Source organism: Megascapheus bottae, chromosome 6 (assembly GCF_031878675.1).
Source record: "Megascapheus bottae isolate mThoBot1 chromosome 6, mThoBot2.hap1, whole genome shotgun sequence".
In the NCBI taxonomy this organism is placed as follows: domain Eukaryota; kingdom Metazoa; phylum Chordata; class Mammalia; order Rodentia; family Geomyidae; genus Megascapheus; species Megascapheus bottae.
Genome location: NC_143514.1, coordinates 1,038,800 through 1,055,846, shown reverse-complemented (window position 1 = coordinate 1,055,846; position 17,047 = coordinate 1,038,800).

Here is a 17,047-nt window from a genome sequence, read left to right as displayed (position 1 = left end):
GCCATACAGTTTCTACATCAGCCCATGGTTTCCATAGGCCGGCAGTTTCGAACTCAGGGCCAGTGGTTTCCATCTGTGCAGGCACCCGGTGAGTTCCCTCATCCGAGCCTCCAATTCTTATCTGAAAAAGGAACACAGAGACCTGTCGCTTCCTGTTTGTTGGTGCTGGTACTTGAGCTTGAACTCAGGACCTGGTGCCCAAGGCTGGCACTCTATCACTGGGGTCATATTTCCACATCTGGCTTCTTGCTAGTTTTCTGCCTGGGCTGGCTTCAAACATGATCCTTAGAGCTCAGACTTCAGAGTAGCTAGAATTAATGATGTGAGCCACCAGCCTAGTCTAGAATGTGTTTGCACAGAACTATTTCTAATATTCAGAGAAATGGCAAAATGTCAAAAATGGATAATGAACTGAAAATTATCAAGCACTTATGAGCACTTGAAAAATTGCTCAGAATTTCCTGTCAGCCCTGTCCCATGTTGCAAAGTGATAGTGTCCCTTCTTAGCCCTAAAGCCAAGACCTGAGCTAAAATCTTTCCTTCTCTTCCTTCCTAGAGGCTACGTGGAGGACTACATTTGCTCCAGGAAGAAGAAAATACCAGAGAGACTTAAAAACTCAGTTGGTCATCTGTGAGAAGCAATCCAGAGTCACGAGGAATATTCAACCATCTACAAAAGATGTCTGCCTGCCTATCTATCATCTATCTATCTATCTATCTATCTATCTATCTATCTATCTATCTATCTATCTACCTTCTCTTGATTTTTAGAAAGAGCATCAAGTGCTATGTGAAGCACCATGGGAAAAAAGCCCTTGTGGTGACTCCATAGCAATGTGAAACAAAAGACAGTGTTTAATTAGGCTTAATTATTCATTCGTGGTGGGCTCCCAGCACCAGTTCTGCTTTCATTAGTGGAACCCCATCTCCTCATTAGCGACCAGAGATGTGTCCTCCTTCAGGGCCTGTGTTGCTTGAAAGAAATAGTTGTGGCCAGCTTCAGGGAGGAGATTGCTGATGGGAAGGGGACAAGAGAGGGTTCTTCACTTTTTTTTTTTTTTTTTTTTTTTGCAGTCCTGGGGCTTGAACTCAGGGCCTGAGCACTGTCCTTGGGCTTTCTCAAGACTAGAGCTCTGCCACTTGAACCACAGCACCACTTTGGGCTTTTTCTATGTATGTGGTACCAAGGATTTGAACCTGGGTCTTTGTGCAAGCTAGGCAAGCACTCTACCACTAGGCCACACTCCCGCCCCCCCCCCCCCCAGGAGGATTCTTGTGATGTGTGGGAAGCAGCCTGGAGACAAAGGACAAGGAGAGTCATGCAAGGTGTTGGGTTGTGCTGAGGACATGAGCCTATTAGTAGCAAAGCTGAGATTTTGTTCATTAATTAACTTATTCATTCATCTTTTGTGCCCGTACTGGGGCTTGCTTGAACTTAGGGCTTTATGCCTTTTCTTAGCTTTTTTCTGTTCAAGGCTACTGCTTTACCACCTGTGCCACACAGCTTTTAGCTGGTTAACAGGAGATAAGTCTCATGGACTTTTCTGCTCAGGCTGACTTAGAACTATGACCCTCAGGTCTCAGCTTTCTGAGTAGCTAGGATTATAGGTATGAGCCACTGATGCCTGGTTGGGAATTGATTACTGCTCTTATGGAAGAACAACTTTTCCCAGTTAAAGCACTAAGAAACAGAATGATCATTCATTCATTTATGTATTTATTTATTTTGGTCAATTATGGGACTTGAACTGTAGGCCTTCTCATGTTTTTGTCCCCGTTTCCCTCTCCCCAGAATGATCTTTCTTAGAGGAGACTGAATCCCTTGTCACAAGAGAAACCAAGCCATAGGCGAATGAACAAGAATCCAGGCTACAGAGAGGAGACTAATTCTAAGCATCTGAGTTCCTTTTCAAAATCTCTGCTTCTCAAGTAATTTAGTTCATTTTGAAAGGCACTTCATTTTTCTTAATTTGGTTCTGATAAAAAAAAAATCCCCTTTCACCAACCTTACCCATAATTTCTAAGCTTTTGTCTCTAAGTTGAAGTCAAGGACTCTAAACAGACCAAGAGGATCTGAGCCAAATCTCTCTGGATAATGCAGTGAAATGTATTCTTCCAAATATGAGCTAGATAAGCAAAATAGCTTTTAGTTTCTTTCTTGAACATCCTAGAAGCCACTGCTTTTAAAGATTGAGCTGTCAGAGTCAAAGGCTCTGAAATTAATGGAATGTAATTTTCTGCCATTTGTGATAGATTCCTGGCCTTTTTATGCGTGTGAAAGTCTCAGACCTGAGATTGTTTCTCAGGCTTCCTCCTCCCCCCAGTGTCCTGACCACACCTGTGTGTCGCCGCACACTGAGGGACACAATAATAAAAGATGGAGACAAGTCAGAGCCAAACCAAGGATGTAATTTGAATATTCAAGTCAACAAATGTGAACAGAATTAAAGCCTTCTTCCACAAAGGGAGAAGGATTTTGTTAAGGGCAAAAGAAAAACAAAAAAAACAATGGACCACTTTATAAAAAGCAAGTATGGAGTGCTGTAACTATTTTGCTCCTAGCGAGGGATTTGTCTTCTTTTCTATGTTAATGCATCCTTTCGAGCTGCTGGTGCACAGTCCTGGTTCAGATCTTTGTTCCTTGGAGGTATGGCTCAGCCAAGTTCCTCCTTCCCAAGTCTAGAGGAAGGCTGATCTTTCCTGTTCTAGCTTATCTTGCAGGGACACCTCCGGCTCCCTCTGTTGCAGGCACCCAGTTCCAAGGCCATATCATTCAGATCATCTCACCTCATGCACACACACACACTACAGACACACACAAGCATATACAGGCACACACTGCACACACACCATTGACATATATACACACACAAACATACGTGCACATACACACATGCATACTCAGGTACATACACTTTAGACATACACCAAGATATACACCAAACACACATACACATGCATACAAAGGCACACACACACCAAAATACATGCCACACACGGGCACATACAATACAGACACAGGCACGCACACCGGAGACACACACACATATACATCACATACCACAGGCACACACACACACACACACACACACACACACAAAGCACTCATATACACACACCATACACATATGCATAGGCAACACAGACACACAAGCATACCACACATATGAACATACCACACACATGAGCACACCACATACATCACACCTGAAAATGTACAACACATGCACACATACACACATCACATATATACTCCATACCATAATGCACAATACATCACACACATGCAAACATGCAACATATGTGCAAACACAGATACGCATAGACCACACATGTGCACACTGCACATATGCACATCACATTAACACACCACACACATTCACACGCACACTACATTACACCACACAAACACACACATGCATGGACATTACATAGACCATACACAGCACACACCCCATATAAAACACATGTATACATAAATGCACCACACTCATGCACACACATGCACATACCATACCCCATACCTCACACATGCTACACATGCACACCCAGCGTACACACCATATAATACATACACCACACATACCACCTAACACATGCCACACACACCACACATGAAGCTGGCAGCAATGTCGCTGAGCTTATAAGGGGGCTAAGGGAATTTTGCAAAGGTCATAAGGATTAGGGGAGCTCAAAGGGGGGCCTTCCCCTGAACTCGTGACCCTCATCGCAGTGAGAGATAGTTTCTGCCCAAGGAAACCCCCACCAGGACCAGGGTGAAGAAAGCAGATGATGCAGGCCTGGGTTTTTCTGGCTGAGAGCAGACTTTGCCTCCCAGGACCTCGCACTGGAGCCAGACCACCCAGCCGTGGGAGTAATTAATCCAGGAAAGGTCACCGATTCATAATTCATTGCCAAAGGGCTGCCTGAATATCCAGCTGCCTCTTGACCAGCGTTGGTGTGCAGGGAGAGGCCAGCATGCCAGCAGCTACCCACTTTCCTCACCTGGGCAGGTTGCAAGGACAATGTCTGCTGTGTGGCATCAGTGTGCCAGTGCGATAAAGGCTGTCTCCTGATGGCTGGTGTCGGTGGCACACGCCTAACACCCGAGCTCCTCGGAGGCTGAGATCTGAGGAGGACTGAAGTTCAAAGTCAGACTGGGTAGGAAAGTCTGTGAGACTCTTGCCTTTGACTACCTACCAAGAAACCAGAAGTGGATCTGTGGCCCAAGTGGTAAAGCATCAACTCTGAGCAAAAAAATTAAGGGATAGCCTTCAAGTCCTGAGTTCAAGCCCAGAACCAGCACAAAAACAGCGCACAAGGAAGAGAGGCTGAGTGTTGTGCTTTCTTGGCCAGCCATCCTAGCCTGGCTACAGAAAGCCTGAGGTGTTCTGCTCACAAATTCAGAGGCCCCACAAAGCCGCAGGGGCCCTCAGGGCAGTGTCCCCGCACCACCTCAGTTACAGTTAGAATAGCTTCCAGAGAAAGCCACAACTCTGCTTCATTGTGTGGTTGGGCTCCCACCGCTTAGTCTGATGAATAATGAAAGGTCCCGCCAGCCCCAGCTCTCGGTGCATGCACAGAGAGGAAAGCGATGGGGATTTGGCCATTGTTACTCTCAAAGAACCCACAGAACTGTCTAGAGACAAACCAGGCCAGCAGACCCCTCATCTGGGCTGGAGTTGCCTGAGCTGGCCTTGTCCCAGAGACCCCATCTGGGCTGGCCCATCCCTACTGTCCCTGGTACCTGAGGCTAGATCTTGCCTGTGTCCTCCTTGGCCTGGCTAAGGAAGGCCAGTGGGCTGTTCCACTCCACGGAAGCCACCCCAAGCAGATGCCCACATGGGCTTCAAGCCACCTCTGTGATTTCTCACAATAGGTTCTTAATTTGCTCCTCCCACACCCAAGCCACCGATTTTCCCAAAAACTCAGTAGCCATGGGGGCAGGAGGGTACGCCAGAGCCTGTCTGGATGTCTGGATGTCTGTTTCTTGGTCCCTTTCTCTATTCTTGCCCGTGTGTGTGTGTGTGTGTGTGTGTGTGTGTGTGTGTGTGTGTGTGTGTGTGAAACTAATTGCTCAGAATGAAATGAAATATGCTCCCATCAACCCTGAGGCCCCTCCCCACGAGCCAGACCACTAGGCAGGGTTTCTGGGGGCACCAACCTGTCTAGACTCAACCCCCACCTTTCACCATTACTGGTGTTCACCATCAGGATGGCTCCTGCCCCCTCCTCTACAACCATCCACCCTGGCTTTCTCTCAGCCCCTTAGGCACCTGGTTAATGTGGGAGAGCCTTGCTCCCAACCAAGGCAGTGCCAGTGTCACCCTGAGCTGCCTCTACCTGAGCACCAGCACTGGGGACAGATGGGAACAACTCCAGATGGAGAAAAGAATGGGGAGTAAAGAGGGAGGGTGGGAGTGCACACTAGGGGTGCTAATTGCACAGTAAGGACTGTATTCTTATCAGAAACATACCCTGGCAAAGCATCACTGTCCTGCTTCACACAGGATGCACCACCATGACAATACCATGGTGGTGATGGCAATGATGGTAGCGATTGACACCATATCCACATCTCCACCATGTCCACACCTCCACCATGTCCACACCTCCACCATGTCCACACCTCCACCATGTCCACACCTCCACCATGTCCACACGTCCACCATGTCCACCTCTCCACCATGTCCACACCTCCACCATGTCCACACCTCCACCATGTCCACACCTCCATGTCCACACCTCCACCATGTCTACATCTCCACCATGTCCACCTCTCCACCATGTCCACACCTCCACCATGTCCACACCTCCACCATGTCCACACCTCCATGTCCACATCTCCACCATGTCCACCATGTCCACACCTCCACCATGTCCACACCTCCATGTCCACACCTCCATGTCCACACCTCCACCATGTCCACACCTCCACCATGTCCACATCTCCACTCCACCATGTCCACACCTCCACCATGTCCACACCTCCACCATGTCCACCCCTGCACCATGTCAACATCTCCACCATGTCCACATCTCCATGTCCACACCTCCACCATGTCCACATCTCCACCATGTCCACACCTCCACCGTGTCCACATCTCCACCGTGTCCACACCTCCACCGTGTCCACACGTCCACCATGTCCACACCTCCACCATGTCCACACCTCCACCATGTCCACCCCTGCACCATGTCAACATCTCCACCATGTCCACACCTCCACCATGTCCACACCTCCACCATGTCCACATCTCCATGTCCACACCTCCACCATGTCCACACCTGCACCATGTCCACATCTCCACCATGTCTATATTTCCACCATTTCCAGACTGGGGGAAATATGAGCATTTGTTTCTCCACCAGAAACATTTTGGAGCTGCAGCTGTTGCTTCTTAGTCTTGGGTATTGGAAAGGTAGGCTAGGGGCTTCCCCTGCCTTTTGTCCTCCTTTCCAACCCAGCTAAGGTGCTCGGCCCAGAACCTCCTCCTTTATCTTTACTGTCACAAGGAAATAAACTAACTTCTTCCTCCTCCTCCTCCTTCTCCTTCTCCTCCTCCTTCTCTTCCTCCTCCTCCTCCTTCTCCTACTCCTCCTACTGTACCTCCTCTTCCTTTTCCTCCTACTCTCCCTCTCCCCCCCCCTCTCTCTGCTACATTTGGCCTGGTAGTTCCTGCAGCCTGGAATGGGTGCACCTTCCCTGCAATCTCTCCAGTCTTCCCAGTTCAAGTCTCACCCAACAGCTGAGTGTCATGGCTCACCCCTGTAATTCTAAGTACACATAAGGCTGAGAGCTGAAGGTGAGGATTTGAAGCCAACCCTGGCAGCAAGAGAAAGAAACGAAGAAAGAAAGCCCAGTTAATACTGGGCTCGAACTCAGAACCTCACACTCACTTGGTCAAGACACATTGTACTCATACACTGTCATGTTGAATTGAAAACCCCCTGTGTACATCTACTTAAAGACAATCTTAATATTTAAGGCCATAATCCATATTAAGCAAGCAACAGAGAGCCTGGCACAGGAAAAAGTACGTTGAATATATTTAGAACTAGAAGTTTTTAATATTTGTATTGTTCAGAATTTGAAGCTTCAGTCACTGGAGGAGAGAGAATTCAGGAGAGAGACTGAACTACCAAATGGGGGGGAGCTGTGGAGACAGGGAGAATGAAGACCTTGCAGAGAACAAAAGAGGAGTGGTCAACAAGCTCATTTAAAATCAATTTCACAGGTAGCCTCTCTCTTCCAGCCCAGCCCTCCATGGGGCTGCAGCTCTACAGGCTGAAGCCTAAAAAGCCACTGTGGATAGGGACTAAATATGACTGCTTCCCAGGAGCTGGCTGGCTTGGGTGGAATCCTCACAGTGCCCCAATAAACACTGGGTGAGTCAGGCTCTGCCATTTCATTCTTATGACAAAACCTGTGAAACAGAGATGTGGCCCAAGAGACAGAGGGCCCACCCTGAGCAGAAAAAGTCAAGTGAGAGTGCAAGGTCCTGAGTTCAAGTCCCAATACAAGCACTGAAACAAAACAACCCCTGATGGGGACACAAAGGAAAGAAAGATGTGATGAGAAAGAATTGAGTTCGGGTTCTGCTACTTGCCAGCTGAGAGGCCTGGTCCCCTCTGTTCAGCCTCTGTGGGGCTACGTGAGTGAAGTGTAGGAAAGATGGGTATTTCTTGGCAAGGCCACATGAGAGAGTGGATGTGGAAAGTGTGTCACCCTTCACAAATGTACAAATGACAGTGTTGCTGAAGACTGGGGCACCCGCGTGGAGCCTGCAGACAGTAGATTTGCAGGGTAGCCCAGAACAGGAGCAAGAATGAGATTTCAGTTCTGCCTAGCAGATGTGAGTTAGAATCGGTGGACATTGGTCCCCTCCAGGGCCTCCAGCGCCCTGACCCACACGCAGCATGCTCCGATGATTCTTAAAGTCTGTTGAAATCAAGAATGAAGATCTCCTGGTCTTGGCAGAGTCTTTTCCAGATCTGTCACATTAATTAATTTGGGCATTTTATCTGATTTCCTTTCATTAGTGGAGCAGCCGGAGTCCTGAGATTGCAAACTCTCCGTGGGCTCTGTGGAGAGAGTCTGGTTATGGGGGAAGGGCTGGTCTGAGAAGAATCTTGGCTTGGTCCTTTCCTGGAAGCCAGTCTCCAACCACAGGGAACAGCCCACGTGGGGCAGAGATGCCCCATACTGCCCTTACAGCAGGGAAGCAAGGGGGGCCAGCGGGTAATTGGAATGGCCAGAGAGTGAGAGCTTTTCGGAGGCACGGGCAGAAATCCTTTGCTGCCCCATAATTTATTTCCAAATATGTGTTTATTTCCTTCAAAGCCATGTTAACAATTTTACAAACATTTTAAAGAAAAGATGATTTTCTTTTACATTCCCACTGCCCTCTTCCAATATGGAGAAAGAAGGGCACTGAGCAATTATCAGAGGTACCAGGCAGTGGTCAGAGGCACCGAGCAATGTTCCTGAGGTACTGAGCAATGGTCAGAAGTACTGAGAGATCATCAGAAGTACTGAGAGATGATGATCAGAGGTACTGACAGATGGTCAGAAATACTGAGCAATGGCCAGAGGTACCCAGAGACGGTCAGAGGTACTGAGCTATGGTTAGAGGCAGTGAGAGATGGTCAGAAGTACTGAGCAATGGTCAGAGGTACTGAGAGATGGCCAGGGGTACCAAGCAATGGCCAGAGGCACTGAGAGATGACCAGAGGTAAGGAGCGATGGTCAGAGGCCTGGCTTCTGTTCTCTGCCACCGCCTGCCTTCATTTTCTCATCTTCCTGGTGGATAATTAGCGTCTACCAGTTCTGCCACAGAGCCTCAATTGAGATAAGCCCCATCTTGGGGGCCTTGCTTGGACACTGTCTGCTGGTTGCTGTGTCCCCTGCCTCAGAAGCAGGTAAACACAAAAAAGGGCCAGGGTGGGTGGGAGCCCCTGGCTCAGATCCACTTGGCAACGCAGAGTGGGGTCCCTGCTGTCTGGCTTGGAGTGTCTTCCTGTAGGTCAGGTAAACCAGTCTGGTCAGGCTGTCCTCTGCACATCTCTGCTGGTGGGGGATCGGGCAGCAGGGAAGGGGAGTGAGGAGAGGGAGGGGATGAAGGGGAGGGTGAGGAAGGAGGGGAGAGAGCTCTCTAGAAATTGCATTGAGATGGAAAGACAACATGACACATCAGCTCATGTCAGAGGAGCTCACTCTTCCTGCCTCCAGCATTAGCAATTTCCTATCAAGGTTAAAACATTTGATAAATTATTTTTTGCTCTTAATTTACTTGTAGTCTAACTCGACAAGACATGACTGTTCAGTAAGGGCAGGGTGGATTCCAACCCAAGGGTAGAGACTGGGAGTGGGGATGGATATACCCGTGAGCTATATGAGGAATACAGGAGGGGGAGGGGGCTCTCATGTCTGTTTCCAGCCTCCCCTCCCCCTCCTGAGCAGTTTGACTGGGTGCTCCAGACTCAGTGTTTCTGCCAGTGGCCGGAGGGGGTGGGCCTTGCCCCAGGTGAATGGAGCATCTGTGAAGCCACTGCCCTCCTCTTCTAGAGTATAGGAGGCTGCAGTGTTTCTGGAGAGCTCTCAGCCTAGACAAGCCCACAGAGGCCCAGACTGGGGGTGTGACCCCTCCTGGATGGTTGGTGCCTGGTCTCAGCACCCAGGCTTCTGGGAGCCCGTGTGGACACCCCTCCTTTTCTCCCCCCCACCCTGAAGCCCACCAAGTCCAAACTCAAAGATAGTGTGTGTGTGAGGGGCAGTTCTGTCTTCCTCTTCTCAGTTTGGGTTTCAGATCTGGTCTTTTCATATGGGAAAAGCGTAGATGTGTTTTGGAGGTTGGCTTGTAGAGAAAGGGTTTCAGAGAGGAAAAGTTCCTGGCTTTCCAGGAGGATTTATTTTCCTATGTTGCTGGTGGTCATGTGATCACCATGGTGCCAGCAACTGATGGAGGGGTAAAGAGGACCCGGACAGAGCTGTACCCTGATGTAAGCCAAAATACTTGCACGTTTCTTCTGGAATATGTCTGTTTATGTGCCCGTGTCTCTGTCTCTCTCCATTCCCCCATCTCTCCACAGTCCATGTTTCTGTCTGCGTGTCTGTCCCTGGCTCTCGCCTGGTCCAATCCACAGGAGCGGAGCAACTCAGCCCCTCGCTGCTCTGCGATCAGGCAGAGCCTCTCTTGCTCAGGTCCAGAGCTGCTGCCTGAGTGCTAAAACGCTGCAGAACTGCCGGACTGAGGCCCGCCCCAGAGGCCGGATCCAGGAACAATGAGAAATGATCTGTTCATTCTTGTCTTCTGCCACCTGCTCTGCACCAAGCAGACTCCCTTTGCCTTTGGTGTCAATGCAAATTCTCCCAGTCCATGTAAGCAAAATATTGATTCCCCTGCATCACAGGCCCTGGGCCCTGGGCACAGTCCTGGTCGTGTGTGTGTGTGTGTGTGTGTGTGTGTGTGTGTGTGTGTGATTCTATGCAAAGGAAAACAAGGCGTTTTATTCTGTGAATTTCCCCAGGAACTGGGGAGGTGGAGTGACAGAGCAGCGGTAAACACGGGCAGAGAGCAGTTGTATCCTTGTGTTTTATATAAACACAAACCTACTTGCTTTGGAAACTGCTAATGGGCTGCGGCCAGGGGCTCCAGGCTTCTCAGCACTGAGGTCTGCACGGCTGCCCCATCCCCCGCTGGGCTCCTCAGTGGGCTCTGAGAATCGCCGAAGAGGAAAGTAACCCCAGAACCTTACCTGTTCTCAGAGCAGCAACCCAGCACCACCTGCAGAAAGGTGATTGCATAGGGTCCCTGGGTCGTTTACACCTGCAGTCCCTCAGGCTGAGTCCCCAGACCCCCTGAACGGCAGGTGTTGGGTTCGGGAGAAGCTGAGAGGCCCTTGGTCCTCCCCTAGCTGGGGCCCCCGTACTTCTACCAGCCGGGCCCACCGTGAGCTCACACCAACCCGAGCCTTCAGCACCGCGGACAGCGCCGAGCCGGGCGCCGGCGGCGCGGGCCGTGGCGGGGCCCCGCGGGTGGGGCGGGGGGGGGCCGGGCTCCCGCACCCCTCCTGATGGCCTGGAGCGACCCCCGCCGCACCCCCAGCCCCGGGGACCGGGACGCCGGGGGTCGCGCGCCCCCAGCCCGCTCCCACAAACTTCCCCTCCCGTCGCCATGGCGACGGCGGGCCGCGGGCTCCCGTTGCCATGGCGACGCGGATGCACCCGGAGTCTCCGCAGTTCTGGGGTCTTCGCCCCAGCTCCGGCCGGAGCCCGGCGGGGCGCGGCGCCCAGTCCGCCCCGACCCGGCGTGCGGCGGCCGCGGCGCCTCCGCGGCGCCCGGGATGTGACGCCCCTCCGCAGGGTACCCCGAAATCGGCCAGAGGTGCCCGGCACGGAATGCGGAGAAGGCCGGACTGGGTCTCTCCGCGGCCGGCGAGGCTCGGGACTGCGGGGCTCCGGCCCAGACCCGGGCGGCCCGAGAGTGGAGGCGCGGGGGGCGGAGGCCCCAGCGCGGAGGCCGGGGGCAGGGGCTCGGCCCGCGGCGGGAGGCCACGTGAGCGGCGGGGCGGCGCAGGGAGCGCGGCGGCGGCGCGGGGGCCGCTGCGGGCGCCGGCGGCTGGGTCCCGGCCCCGGGCATGAGCGGGGGCGCGCGGGGGCCCGCGGGGCCGCGGTGCCGGGCGGCGCTCGCGCTCCTGGCCTCGCTGTGCCGGGCCCGGCCGCCCCCTCTCGGGCTGGACGTGGAGACTTGTCGGAGCCTCGAGCTGCGGGCCCCGGAGCGGCGGCCGAGTGCGGCCGACGCAGGTACGGGACCGGCCGCGGGGCTCTCCCGGGGTGTCCCGCGGTCTCCTCCCCGAACGCCCGGCCCCCGGAGACCGAGGGGCTCCGGCTCGCGGCCCCGCGGCGAGCGGGGCTCGGACGGGGCGGGGGATCCCTCAGTCGTCCCCCGCGGCGCGCGCCCGGGCGGCCTCGGCGTGGGGCCCCGCGCTCCCCTCCCGGCGGCGCCGAAACTTAGGTCGGCGTCGGGCTGGGTTCTTTGTCCGGGGTCTGAGGCGCCGGCGGCGCTCGGGAGGCGGGAGCGGCGGGGGCGGGGAGGCTCGAGCCCCCTCCCCCGCCCCCCGCTCCCCTATAACTCGCCGCCCCGAGGCTCTGACTCACTCGGACCCGGCGCGCCGCGGAGCCGGTCCTCGGCCACCCGCCGTCCCGCCGTCCCCGCCGCCGCCCCGGACGCCGCCCCGCGGGGCCCAGCTGTGAGTCCCGCCGTCCGCGCCGCCCCGGGCCCCGGGCGCGGCCGCGCGTCTCCCGCCGCAGGGCGGCTATGGGGGGGGCCCGGGGCGTCTGGGACGCTTGGGGTCCCTGTCCGCGCCGCGCGTCCGGAGCGGAGGTTCTGGGGGGGGGGGCTCGCCCGCCCACCGTCCCCGGGGCCGGGGCCGCCGGGGTCGGAGTGAGCGGACCCCGCGACTTGCGGGAGTTTCGGGGCGGGCCGGGGGCGGGATGGGGCGGGGGTGCCGACCCCGTCCTCGGGGTCGGGCCTCTCCCGGGTCGGATCGGAGCCGCCCGGCCCCGTCTTCCCTCGCCCCGGCGGGCTCCCGCGCACCTGTCGGCCCGCGCTCCCGCCGGCCCCGCGGAGCCGCCCGGGCTGCGCCGTCCGGTCCCGGCCGCACGCTCGGGAACCTGGGACGCCCCGAGCCGGCGAGCAGGACGGGGAGCCGGGGCGAAGGGAGCCCGAGGGGCCGGCTGAGTGGGGCACCTGCCCCGCAGGCGGGTTCCGGCGCTGGCTCGAGTTGTCAGCCCGGGAAGTTTGGGCTGCTGAGTCACACGGGCCGGGGGCCCGGGGTGGGGGCCTGCTCAGCCCGGCCCCGGCCCCGGCCAGGGCTGTGCCTCTGCCCGTCTGCACCTGTACGGCCAGTGCCAGCCGGGCGCCAGCCCGCTCTCCCCGCGCCCCGCGCCTCCCCGGCGCGCCTCCACGCGGGCCTAGCTCGCGGGACAGACAAAATCAGACTCCCACTCCGCTGCCTCCTACTTAGAGACGGTGCAAAATGCCTTTGAAAACCTCCGTCATCCCCTCATGTGGAAGCCGCCGGACCCGAAGCGGCCTGACTGAAAGCAAGTCCCCATCGTGCCGCAGCATCTCTAGAGGCTCAGGGTCTGCCTTCCCTGCAAGAGGCCCCCACCCAGGGACACCACGTTTCTTTCTTTCTTCTTCTTCTTCTTTTTTTTTTTTTTTTTTTTTGCCAGTCCTGGGCTTGAGCTCAGGGCCTGAGCACTGTCCTTGGACTTTCTCAAGGCTAGAGCTCTACCACTTGAGCCTCAGCACCACTTCCTGCTTTTTGCTATGTATGTGTGGTACCGAGGAATCAAACCCGAGCATTCCTGCATGCTAGGCAAGCACGCTACCACTAGGCAAAACTCCCGGCCCTAAGAGACACCACTTTTGGATGTGTCATTTGCCTGGTGGTGACTGAACTTTTTCCATAGGTCAAGGGATGGGAGGTTGTATGTGGTGAGAGTGATCAACATATGGCTTAAACAGAGATCAGAGTCTCAAGCTGCCCTGCCACCAGTCCCAGCTGGCAGCTAAGGGTCCATTCCTGGTCTGTTCCCACATAACCTGTGGTCATGAGGTATTTGTTAGCTCTGCTAATGACTCCGGAGATGTTTTGGGACTCAGTCACTTGCCTTTAAAGTTGGCCTTTTGTGACACAAGCATCCTCTTCCTCCCCCCTCCACCTCCATGTGTGTCAGAAAATTTAATGCATGCTCTTCCCTGTTTCTACAGCTGAATAGGAGGCTGTCCTCGCTGGAAGGAGAGAAGCCAGCGACCATGAGCCCAGGGGAGGGAAGAGGCTCTAACTGCCTTAGGATGTTGGATTTGGGGGCTTGAACTCAGGGCCTGGGAGCTGTCCTTTAGCATTTTCACTCAGGGATGGTGCTCAACCACTTGGCCCGCTCCCACTCTTCTGTTTTTGTTTTTGTTGTTGATTAATGGGAGATGAGAGTCTCATGGACTTTCCTGCCCAGGCTCTCTTCAAACTAGGATCCTCAGATCCTCATCCTTCTGAGTAGCTACGATCACAAGTGTGAGCCAGATTGTGTGTGTGTGTGTACGTGCGTGTGGGGAGAGAGAGAGAGAGAGAGAGAGAGAGAGAGAGAGAGAGAGAGAGAGAGAGAGAGATTCTTGAATCTAGGAATATTCCAGGCTATAAGAGTTGTAGATGTTTGTAGAAATTCTCTTTTCCCTTTCATTGCCATAACTTTTAGTTGCAAACATCTTTCTCTCTTCAGGCTCTGTACAGATACACATTTTTTCCTAGTTCTGGCTCAGCTTTGCCTTCCCTGCTCACAGAATTGGGGTTATAATTTGTGGCTGGCACTGAGGACTTTGGATAGGCCAGCTTTCCTGATGCTCTGTCCCTGTAGGGCTGTCTGAACATCTGGGGCAACGGGGTAGGAGCAGGCCTGACCAGCAAGGTGACCTCCTGCATCTCACAACAAGAAACCTCTAAGGACTGGCTGTTCCCAGACAAGCACAGGTGCCCAGAGGGGGACACTGGGGTTCAGGGGATGGCATCCACTTCCTTTCTCTCTGTCATAGACACTGAACTCTTTTCTTCTTGCCCAAGAGGTCCTCACTGCTGCAGACAGAAACCATAGAGGAACATAGACTGTCTGTCTGTCTGCCCCTCCCCTCTTCCCTACCCCTCAACTTTGGGCCCCGGGAACTGAGAACTACATTCCCTGACCAGCTAGCGAAAGGTGCAGTTACTGTATGCCAAATTCACGATAGTCATAATCACCAAATCAGCACCCATGCTCTGCTAAAATACTCCACATTCATCTCTGATTTATCTCTGAGTCCCTAATGACAGTGAAAGTGGGCGCCCAGTCACAAAGCTTGGCGCTGCTTTAATGAGCCTGCCGTTGTCTCTCATCATGGCTTTCAGGAGCATGAATTCCTGCTCTATTTGCACTCTGCTAATTATCCCTGTCGGGTGCTCGGCCTGGATCTCTACAGGAGAGGAGCAAAGGCCTCTGCTCCCCTTGCCCCAACCCTGAATTTTAGTTACACCCCATTCTCCTAATAATTTACAAGCTATGGTTAGACCTGTTATTAATGGACCAGGTCTGTGAGTTCTAGAAGAACAGAATAGTCCTGTTCTCCCAACACACACAGACTTACACACACACACACACACACACACACACACGCACGAGACATACACAGAGACTTACACATACATCACACACACACCACACACATACACAAGACACACACAGAGACTTACAGACACACACACACACACACACACACACACACACACACACACCTCAGAAGCATCTCTGGTGGGTTTTCCTGCTGGTTATTTTCATGAGAGCACTCCGGGAAACTTTCAAAGAAGAAGAAAGATGGCTGAGAAGCTAGGTAAGCTCATGACAGCGTTCTTTCTGCCCAGAGCTAGGGAATCAGCCAAAGAATAGGAAGCCTGCATTTTCTCATCTCTACATCTTAGAAATGTCTCCCGCTTTTTCCACCCAGCCATTCACTACAACTCCGTTCCACCCTTGGTTACCTGAGATTCCTGGTTCTAGACTCTGGACTGAGGCCTTGAGAAGTTCCTGATTGCATTGTTGCTGTTGGTTTTTTTTTTTAATCTTTCAGAGTTGTACAAAGGGGTTCCAGGAAGTCCAGACTTCAATCCTAGCGCTTCCCCACCTCTCACAGCCCACTTGAACAATTTTACTTAGTTAAAACTCTCCATTTTGAGGAGAGCTTTATCCTTTGAGGAGTGAATACTAATTTCTTTCAGAAGCTGTAAACATTAAGTGAAATAATACAAAGAGCACTGTGCTTACTGCATAGAAATAGGGTAGCAAATAGTACCATTAGGGTTTGCAAAGGTGGGTTCTCTCCTCCTTGTACCAAATGCCGCTCCTTCCTGGATATGGGCTGTCTATGTCACTTGTTCCCTGGCTGAGCTTTTCTGGGTCTGGATAAGAAATCAGTTGTCTCAGCCTCTGCTCTCATAGATTTTATTGGGGTAGGTGGAGAAAATGGCCCTTCCTGTTTCATTCCACTCCCCAGTTTGTGTGTGTGTGTGTGTGTTGGTCCTGGGCTTGAACTCGGGGCCTCACACTCTTTATGGTTCAAGGCTGCTACCACTTCCGCCACAGCTCCACGTCTAGCTTTTTGGTGGTTAATTGGAGATCATTCTCACAGCCTTGCCTGTCTGGGCTGGTTTTGAACCTCGATCCTCAGACCTCAGCTTCTTGAATCACTAAGATTACAGGCATGAGCCACCAGGGCTTAGCTAGTTTCTCTGTTCTGTGACAGTGCTCAGGCCCTGAGTTCAGTCCCCAGGGCTGGCAAAAACAAACAAACAAACAAAAAACCTGTTAGGTTACAAATGGATGTTCCTGATCTGGGAGCCCATTAGAAAAACAGAACCCTAAACCCCTTAGCTGGAAGAGAAGCATCCCCAAGGAGCTGAGACCTGACTGCTCATGAATACCCTAGCATTTTCTGGAGGAGGGAGAGGTCATGGCTATCACTCTGCCAGACAGTCTCATTTACAGTGATGAGCGGGTCTGAACCAGATGTCCTCCGGAGAGAAGAAAGGGCCGAGGTGGCTCCAATGCTTTACTGTGTGGTCTGGTTCTGCTGCTGAGACCTAGTTTGGGGTCTGTTTTGCTCTTGGTACATGATTATCCTCTACCAGAAAAGAAAAACAAGAATGCTAGCAGATTAAATTCTGGGAGCATTCAGTGTGTCCCAGGGGCTGTGCTGAGCCTCGGCTTATTTGCTACTTACAATACTCCTGAGGTCGGGTGATTAGAACCCTGGCTAAGAAAAGGAGAAACCAAGTGTAGGGCAGGTTCTGTACCTCACCTCCTGGTGCATGGATGCACCAGGCTCCGTGTCCTGTCACTTCCCTGATAATGATGCCTGTTGTGTTTCTCCACATCTGGTGATGTTCACATCCTCCTCCTCCTCCTCCTCCTCCTCCTCCTCCTCCTCCTCCTCCTCCTCCTCTTCCTCCTGCACCA